At 32.7% G+C, this 10,628-nt stretch overlaps 2 non-coding genes across 2 annotated transcripts; both read right to left on the reverse strand.

The window, feature by feature from the left end:
* Positions 1 to 9,387: 9,387 nt before the first annotated feature.
* TRNAW-CCA (transfer RNA tryptophan (anticodon CCA)) lies at positions 9,388 to 9,461 on the reverse strand. Its single transcript has one exon. It is a non-coding gene; the product is annotated as a tRNA-Trp (tRNA).
* Positions 9,462 to 9,650: 189 nt separating this feature from the next.
* On the reverse strand, positions 9,651 to 9,724 carry TRNAP-UGG (transfer RNA proline (anticodon UGG)). The gene has a single exon. It is a non-coding gene; the product is annotated as a tRNA-Pro (tRNA).
* Between the last annotated feature and the right edge of the window lie 904 nt (positions 9,725 to 10,628).

The raw sequence follows: 10,628 nt of genomic DNA on the forward strand, positions 1-10,628 counted from the left end.
GCTGACGAAGATGGTTCTGACGAAGCTGACGAAGATGGTTCTGACGAAGCTGACGAAGATGGTTCTGACGAAGCTGACGAAGATGGTTCTGACGAAGCTGACGAAGATGGTTCTGACGAAGATGGTATTGATTATGATCCATTTCAGTCTGACCAAGAAGAGCCTTATATGGATGGTATTGATTCTGATCCATTTCAGTATGACGAAGATAAAGTTCAGTATGACGAAGATAAAGTTCAGTATGACAAAGATAAAGTTCAGTTTGACAAAGATAAAGTTCAGTATGACAAAGATAAAGTTCAGTTTAACAAAGATAAAGATGGTATTAATTATGATCCATTTCAGTTTAACAAAGATAAAGATGGTCTTGATTCTGATCCATTTCAGTATGACGAAGATAAAGTTCAGTATGACAAAGATAAAGTTCAGTTTGACAAAGATAAAGTTCAGTTTGACAAAGATAAAGTTCAGTTTGACAAAGATAAAGATAAAGATGGTATTGATTATGATCCATTTCAGTTTGACAAAGATAAAGATGGTATTGATTCTGATCCATTTCAGTATGACGAAGATGGTATTGATTCTTATCCGTTTGAGTATGACGAAGATGGTATTGATTCTGATCCGTTTGAGTATGACGAAGAGCCCTATAAAGATCGTCTTGATTCTTATCAAAGAGAGACAGGATTAACTGAGGCTATTCAAACAGGTACGGGTCAACTAAACGGTATTCCTATAGCAATCGGGGTTATGGATTTTCAGTTTATGGGGGGTAGTATGGGATCCGCAGTAGGCGAGAAAATCACCCGTTTGATCGAATATGCTACCAATAATTTTTTGCCTCTTATTCTAGTGTGTGCTTCCGGAGGAGCACGCATGCAAGAAGGAAGTTTGAGCTTGATGCAAATGGCTAAAATATCTTCTGCTTTATATGATTATCAATCAAATAAAAAGTTATTTTATGTATCAATTCTTACATCTCCTACTACTGGTGGAGTGACCGCGAGTTTTGGTATGTTGGGGGATATCATTATTGCTGAACCCAATGCCTATATTGCATTTGCGGGTAAAAGAGTAATTGAGCAAACATTGAATATAACAGTACCTGAAGGTTCACAGGAGGCTGAATATTTATTCCATAAGGGTTTATTCGATCCAATCGTACCACGTAATCCTTTAAAGGGTGTTCTGAGTGAGTTATTTCAGTTCCACGGTTTTTTTCCTTTGAATCAAAATTCAATCAAGTAGAGTCTTAAGTTAAATTATTTTCTTTGTAGTGAAAAGGCAGTTAGTTAGTTTATCAGAATCAAAGTCAAAGCCCGCATAATGGGCTTTGACTTTGTGACATAAAATGGAATTGTCGAAAAACGAATTTTATCTTGCTCTATTGCGTATGTTTATATAATTCAAATATAGAAAAAATATAAATATAGAGTTTTGCATCTTTCTATATCTCCCGAGAATTCTATTTTTACTAAAAATCCCTGTTCTTGGATCGGATTCTAACGAATCGAATCTTTCGACAATTTGTAATAAACTCTTTCTCAATTTGTAATAAACTCTTTCTTTATTAAATTCAAATTAGAAATTAAAATTAGAAGACAAGAACAATAGAATAATAATAATAAGAAAAGTAGGAATAAAGTAAGATAATAAAGAAAGTGGATTATCTTATCATACACCTATTTTATTTCATTTAGAAAGATGGGCAAGTCCCTTTATTTAATTCTACATTCCTTGCACTTATTAGATAAGATATATATATTAGATATATATACTCGCTTAGATATACTTAGTATTTAGATATACTTAGTATTTAGATATACTTAGTATAATATTTAGATATACTTAGTATTTAGATATACTTAGTATAATATTTAGATATACTTAGTATTTCGATATACTTAGTATAATATTTAGATATACTTAGTATAATATACGAATTATAATATAATTATTATAAGATATATTTATAACTAACTTTATAACTAACAATATAACAATAACAGGTACGAATATTAAATTGAGGTACCCATTTTATGACAATTCCCTCTATTTTTGTGCCTTTAGTAGGCCTAGTATTTCCGGCAATTGCAATGGCTTCTTTATCTTTGTATGTTCAAAAAACTAAGATTTTTTAGATTCGATGGGGCCAAGGCCAAGACCAAATCTTATCTATTTTTTTTTTCACGACTTAGATGCCACGGATATCTATTTAGTAGAATATTGTATAACATCCATCCGGCTTCCCCGAACATAAATGAAAAAGCTCCTCTTATGCATACGTAAACATGATATAGGGGTAAATGAATTATAGCAAGTGGATCGGTACCGGACGAATGTATGAAATTAAAGTCTATATATCTAGTAGATCTGTATAGGGGATCATATAAAGGGGATGATTTTAGATCTAAGCAATTTGATGAATTACTTCTAAAAGTTCATATCAAAATAGCACTAGTTGATGAGAGTTACTTCGGAAACAAAAAAAGTAAAGTCAAATTTTTTTGCTTATTTTCTCAATTCCAATAAAATGCAACTGGATCTAGTATGTATGAGTTGGCGATCAGAATCTATATGGATAGAATTTATAGTGGGGTCTCGAAAAACAAGCAATTTCTGCTGGGCCTTTATTCTTTTTTTTGGTTCATTAGGGTTTTTATTAGTTGGAACTTCTAGTTATCTTGGTAGGAATTTGATATCTTTATTTCCGTCTCAGCAAATAGTTTTTTTTCCACAAGGAATCGTGATGTCTTTCTATGGGATCGCGGGTCTCTTTATTAGTTCCTATTTGTGGTGCACGATTTTTTGGAATGTAGGTAGTGGTTATGATCGATTCGATAGAAAAGAGGGAATAGTATGTATTTTTCGTTGGGGTTTTCCTGGAAAAAATCGTCGCATCTTTCTACGATTCCTTATGAAAGATATTCAGTCCATCAGAATAGAAGTTAAAGAGGGTATTTATGCTCGGCGTGTCCTTTATATGGAAATCAGAGGCCAGGGGGCCGTTCCCTTGACTCGTACTGATGAGAATTTGACTCCACGAGAAATTGAGCAAAAAGCTGCTGAATTGGCCTATTTTTTGCGTGTACCGATTGAAGTCTTTTGAAATGAATTGCAGAATAAATGCTTTCTCGGCAGGAGGAAAAAACTCAAGACAAGAAGCCTCTTTTTTCTATAGCAGAACTAAACTGAAGTTTCTTAAGAATGCCCACTCGAACCAAAGAAGACGTATACGGAAGAGTCATAACATAAAACAAAACTGTTTTTTTTTTTTTGTCCACAAAAATTGTTTTTTATGCGTCTGTAAATGTAAAACCACTCAACTTAATTCAGTAACAAAACAAGCAAGAAATCGAAATAATGGATTCATCTCATATATCAAAGTATTTCGAAATATTTAACTTTTTATTTTCAATATTTGGAGTTGATACGTTAGATACAGATAGATTATATCTTGTAAATTTTCTCTACTTTCCTTTTGTCAATCAGCCCCTCCCCTTTTATCCTTTCTTTTGTGCTCCTTAAGAACTAAACAAGTAGATTTCTTTCTTATAACATAATGATAAATGTAATGATAACTTTTCTGTCTTTTTTTGTCACTCATTTTTGATCATCATAATATTTTTCATAATTTTTTTTTTTTCAATTATTCCCGGACTCTAGACTATATACAGTCTAGATAACCCGCGAAAATTTTTCGACATATTTGATTGATATCTTGATATAGACAGGGAGCTCCTTCGTCTCAAAATCTGAATAGAATAATCTTTATTATTTGAAGCGGTTCTTTCGGGCAGTTATCGAAAGAGGGCAATTGCTTCGAATTTGATCAATTGAGATATCTGGAAACAATAATATATATATATATTTCATTCGAACATTCGAATTCAAAGTGGATTCTTATTTTCTATTTCTGTACTCTTTTTAGATTCAAGGACTAAGCACTGAATCAAAAAAAAAAAAAACAGAGAATAGATTCATGGGCCCCTACCTTATAATTTATCTTATAATTTATAATATAATGAAAGTCATGCTTGATAGAAAGATTAGATCACATAAAGTCAACGAATGAGGTGGGTTCATTAACAATTCACAGATGAAAAAATGGCAAAAAAGAAAGCATTCACTCCCCTTCTATATTTTGCATCTATAGTATTTTTGCCCTGGTGGATCTCTCTCTCATTTAATAAAAGTCTGAAATCTTGGATTACTAATTGGTGGAATACTAGGCAATCCGAAACTTTTTTGAATGATATTCAAGAAAAAAGTATTCTAGAACAATTCATAGAAGTAGAGGAACTCCTCCTGTTGGACGAAATGATAAAAGAATACCCGGAAACACATCTACAAAAACTTCGTATAGGAATCCACAAAGAAACGATCCAATTGATCAAGATGCACAATGAGGATCGTATCCATACGATTTTGCACTTCTCGACAAATCTAATCTGTTTCGTTATTCTAAGTGGTTATTCTATTTTGGGTAATGAAGAACTTGTTATTCTTAACTCTTGGGTTCAAGAATTCCTATATAATTTAAGCGACACAATAAAAGCTTTTTCTATTCTTTTATTAACTGAGTTCTGTGTCGGATTCCATTCGCACCACGGTTGGGAACTAATGATTGGCTATATCTACAAAGATTTTGGATTTGCTCATAATGATCAAATTATATCTGTTCTTGCTTGTACCCTTCCAGTCATTCTAGATACAATTTTTAAATATTCGATCTTTCGTTATTTAAATCATGTATCGCCGTCACTTGTAGTTATTTATCATTCACTGACTGACTGAAAAATGATTCACGGATTCAATTAGAATCTTTCTTACTTTGTATATAAGCAAAGAATGCAAAGTCGTACTTACTTTACTCTTTCTACCCATCAGGGGAATACAATTCCTCCTCTATTTCAGTAAATTTTTTTTTTTTTCAGTAAAAGTAAATAGCAGAATCGTGGATAGGGAACTATACTAGTGACCTACCTAATTTTATTGTAGAAATTTTCGGGATCAATGATTGTACCATGCAAACTAGAAATACTTTTTCTTGGATAAAGGAGGAGATTACTCGATCCATTTCCGTATCGCTCATGATCTATATAATAACCGGGGCATCCATTTCAAATGCATATCCCATTTTTGCGCAGCAGGGGTATGAAAATCCACGAGAAGCAACTGGGCGTATTGTATGTGCCAATTGCCATTTAGCTAATAAACCCGTGGATATTGAGGTTCCACAAGCGGTACTTCCTGATACTGTATTTGAAGCGGTTGTTAGAATTCCTTATGATATGCAACTGAAACAAGTTCTTGCTAATGGTAAGAAAGGGGCTTTGAATGTGGGTGCTGTTCTTATTTTACCGGAGGGGTTTGAGTTAGCCCCACCTGATCGTATTTCGCCCGAGATGAAAGAAAAGATAGGCAATCTGTCTTTTCAGAACTACCGCCCCACTCAGAAAAATATTCTTGTGATAGGTCCTGTTCCTGGTCAAAAATATAGTGAAATCACCTTTCCTATTCTTTCCCCAGACCCTGCTAGTAATAAGGATGTTCATTTCTTAAAATATCCCATATACGTAGGCGGAAATAGGGGAAGGGGTCAGATTTATCCCGACGGGAACAAAAGTAACAATACAATTTATAATGCTACGGCAACAGGTATAGTAAGCAAAATCATACGAAAAGAAAAAGGGGGGTACGAAATAACCATAACGGATGCATTGGATGGACATCAAGTGGTTGATATTATCCCCCCAGGACCAGAACTTCTTGTTTCAGAGGGTGAATCTATCAAACTTGATCAACCATTAACAAGTAATCCTAATGTGGGTGGATTTGGTCAGGGGGATGCAGAAATAGTACTTCAAGATCCACTACGTGTCCAAGGCCTTTTGTTCTTCTTGGCATCTATTGTTTTTGCACAAATCTTTTTGGTTCTTAAAAAGAAACAATTTGAAAAGGTTCAAGTGTCCGAAATGAATTTCTAGATCCGTGGATTTATCAACATCAAATTTGTAAAAAAGAACAAATTCTTCCTGGCAATTAGGTTAGGTATGATGAAAAAAGTATGAAAAGTCTTTTGCTTGTTTATATTCTTTCTCTAGGAATTACTTTTACCGCATTCAAAATCTGTATATTGTGAAGAAGACTATTTGTCTTTACCCCTTCTTTTCTTTTTTCAATCTAAATGGGAGGGGTGTAATTATATCCCTATTGTCAGATTGAAATGTCACAGAATGGGTTTTGTTTTCTAAATTCAATTTGATTAGATACTAAACATAAGATAAGTAAGCGGAGAATAGAAAGGAAGGATAAATGAGGGGAACAAATAATTACAGGGAGTATTCTTCGTCTTCCTAGCCTTCGGCACAAGAAAAGGATGTGTAAAATTCCTTTTCTTGTGTCGAAATAATAACAATTCCGGATCCCATTCGTCAAAGATTTCTATTCTTAGTTTATATTTTTCCAGATTTTTCAGAACCCTTTATTTTTTTTAGATTTACTTATAATAGATAATAGATATAATAGATAATAGAATAAGTAATAAAGTAATCGAATAAGTAATAAGGATAATATAATAAGTATAAAATAAGTATAAATAAGTATAAAATAAGTATAAGTATAAATAAGTATAATATAATATAATAAGTAATGGACAACCAAAAAAAAGAGAAGGAATCCTTTTTTTTATAAATATAAAATAGAAGCAAGGCGATGAACTTATAAAAAAATTTCAAACTTTGATGAAATACTAAAATAAATAGAGTAAGGTTAGACTAGTCTAGAAAGGGTTTGCTTGATATCTGGTCGACAGAAAAAAAAAAGAAATATTAAAATTAAATATTAAAATATTAAAATTAAATATTAAAAAAAATTAAATATTAAAATTAAATATATATTGTGATTGTGTCATCCAGGAAAAGGAAATTGAGTGATTCCTTTTTTTCTTCTAACCTTGAAAGTATCGATAGATACTATCGAAGAACAGATGCTATGAATCAATTAATCGAGTTCATTTTTCAAAAACATCATCGGAAAAAGTGATCTATTTGTTGTCATTTATATTTATACGAACAAAATATTATGATCATTAAGAATTCAACGGGACCCCTCCTCGCGAATCAGACAAAGAAAGAGGAGGCGGGCCCCGTTGAGTTCTTACACTTTCATGCCTATAACTTAGTTCATCCCATTATTACATATTACAGGGACGAACCCAATCCAGAATATGAACCATAAAAGAAAATACCTATTAAACCGATCACAGGAATACCAGTTACCGTACCTATTATCCAAAGAGGAATCCTTCCAGTAGTATCGGCCATTTATCCCGCTTCCCTCCACATTTCATCAAGTGGTCATGCTAAAGACATAAACAGTCATAGATAATTATGAGATGCAATCCTTCCGAATGGGATAAGAGAATTCCTACTATTATTTAGTATTCTACTACTCTTTTTTTCTTAATTGAAGAAATAATTGGAAAATAAAACAGCAAGTACAAAAATGAGTAATAACCCCCAGTAGAGACTGGTACGATTCAATTCAACATTTTGTTCGTTCGGGTTTGATTGTGTCATAGCTCTATAATTAATTCGGATTAGGTTTATCGTTGGATGAACTGCATTGCTGATATTGACCCCAAAAAAGAAACGGTAGGTACAGCTAGTCCGTGAACAGCCAACCATCGCACTGTAAAAATTGGATAGGTTCGATCTATGGTCATTGGGTCCTCCTAAAAAGATCTACTAAATTCATCGAGTTGTTCCAAAGAATCAAAACGGCCGGTTATTAATGGAATTCCTTGTCGGCTCTCTGTAAAATACTCGTTTGGACGAGGGCTTCCAAACACATCATAAGCTAAACCTGTGCTGACGAATAACCAACCCGCAATGAATAGGGAAGGTATAGTAATACTATGAATGATCCAGTATCGAATACTGGTAATAATATCAGCAAAAGAACGTTCTCCTGTGCTTCCAGACATGCTGAGCTCCGCATATTCTTGTAGGGGATCGATTCCGTAAAAGATGAGATCAGTAAACGGAAATTCACTGAAATTCAATCTTTGTGAGATCGTCAATATTGTACCAAAGGTATTTTTAGAGTATACCGAATCAGTATAGCTATCCTTCTTCTGACACAGCAACGCAATTTCAAACAGTATATCGACATGAAGTGCTAGATAATTTCTTTCTTCTTCTTGCTTGTCGATGTATAACCACGTATCATGCGATAGAAAATTCCTCAAATTCCTGGAATATAATATAGGGGATTCTATTATTGGTTTGGGGCTAGAAACGGAAGATCAGGTAACCCGTGAATCCAACAAGTTTATAATAATTCATGAAGGAAATTATCATATTTCCGCAAGTCAATTAGATGCGAAATCTAAAAATTGACTTTTTTTCGTAATTGCATAAGAGGTTTTGTTTTTTGTTGTAAGCCCTCCTTTTTTTATTTTAAGGAATTGCTTAGTCGTCTAGTAACAAGTAAGAGTAGTCGATAGTATTAGATATAGATAAAAAAAAGAGCAAGGAATAAAAAAAAAATTCTACTAATCAATATTTGTGAGGCGGCCTTTCTTGTATTCTTGTATTAGATCCAAAGGTTTTTTCTTGACCTAACTACAAAGATGATGAATCTATTTCTTTTTCTTTTCTACTCTTGTCCTGCCGCTCTATTTTTGTGAATACCGTTTAGAATGATTGATGAATCAAAAAATTTCAATTGAACTTATTCTTTCAATTGGTATTTTTGCTTATCCCCGTCTCTTTTAAAAATTGAAACTTAGGTAAGTGCTTTATAAACATATGTATAAAAAGAACATATTTCATTTAGCTCCTTCATGCCTACTCTAACTAGTTATTTCGGTTTTTTACTAGCGGCTTTAACTATAACCTCAGCTCTATTTATTGGTCTGAGTAAGATACGACTTATTTGAAAATTAATTGAATGAACGAACAATTAATAAAAACAAAGTTTTCTGTCCTATTCCATATATTCTATAGTTCCTTACCGTGTTAATTATCAATTATTAGTTATTGATATTCATGGGCAATAGAGATTAATATTTAGGGATAGATATTACCTTTCTTTTTCTCCTTTCAAATAAATTGAAATGATTGAAGTTTTTCTATTTGGAATCGTCTTAGGTCTAATTCCTATTACTTTGGCTGGATTATTCGTAACCGCATATTTACAATACATACGTGGTGATCAGTTGGACCTTTGATTAATTAACATCTCTTTTTTTGACTGACCCCTTTAATTTTAATTTAATTAATTTAATTCAAGGAGGTCAAATTCGAATTGCTGTTCAATTTTTTTTTTTTTTTTTTTTTTTTCAGTTCGGTGTAATTTTCGACTTAACAAGAGCGGAATCACGCTCTGTAGGATTTGAACCTACGACATTGGGTTTTGGAGACCCACGTTCTACCGAACTGAACTAAGAGCGCTTTCTTATCATAATAAATAAGACTGTAAAAAAGAGGATTCTTTTATTTTATAACCCCAATACATCGTGCACACCTATACTATCATATATCATATATAATATGAGAAAATGATAGATTATGTATGCTTAATTTTAATCAATCTAAAACTAAAATGGCTCCCTCCTTACTGCTCAAAGGAGAAGTAATAGGTAGGGATGACAGGATTTGAACCCGTGACATTTTGTACCCAAAACAAACGCGCTACCAAGCTGCGCTACATCCCTTTCAATTGGCCTACGATGTTATTGTAGAGAATCCCTGTCTTGTTTTCCACACCCTTATTTCATCTATTGATATACAAAAATTATCTTTCCATTTCCTCTTTTTGGTCTCATATCATATAACAACCATATAATGAATAATAAATGAATCTTTTTGGCGGGAATTCTCAGGCAGAAAGGGACCTATTTTGCTGTTTTAAGAAAAGGAAAATCTTATCTATCGAATCATTGTACATTTAAATTTTAATTTTGAATTAGGAATTCCGGGTACAAATATACAAATACAAGTGGTCTTTAACCACACATACATGTGATTATATATGTATTACCATAATGTATGTAATACGATAAAGAAGGAGGATTTTAAATGCGAGATCTAAAAACATATCTTTCCGTAGCACCGGTACTAAGTACTCTCTGGTTCGGTTCTTTAGCGGGTTTATTGATAGAGATCAATCGTTTCTTCCCGGATGCGTTAACATTCCCTTTTTTTTAATTCTAGTTATTGTCGCGGGACGGGGTGAAAAAGATTAGATCGATATACAATCAAATATCTGTGACTAATCTCTCGCCCCCCCTTGACTTTAGTTGTTTTTAGAATTATAATTATATAAGAAATGAATTCTAATTATATAAGAAATAATTCTATTTAGTTTTTTTAGAATTCTAATTATATAAGAATTATATAAAATAAATAAGGAAGGTAGAACGAAAAAAGTGGATTGAACCTCAACAAAACTTGGGTTCAAGCTCCAATTAAATTACTAGTAGAGCGAAAAGAGAAATGTGGCTGGAACAACAGTATCCTACAAGATACTTAAAGAAAATACAGTACTGTGATTCTAAATCGAGTTAGAAATCATTGTATTACTTATTTACTATTAGTATAATACATATTGATTTACTA

Source organism: Durio zibethinus, unplaced genomic scaffold, assembly GCF_047325235.1.
Source record: "Durio zibethinus cultivar Kanyao isolate XHJ-2024 unplaced genomic scaffold, ASM4732523v1 HiC_scaffold_2, whole genome shotgun sequence".
In the NCBI taxonomy this organism is placed as follows: Eukaryota; Viridiplantae; Streptophyta; class Magnoliopsida; order Malvales; family Malvaceae; genus Durio; species Durio zibethinus.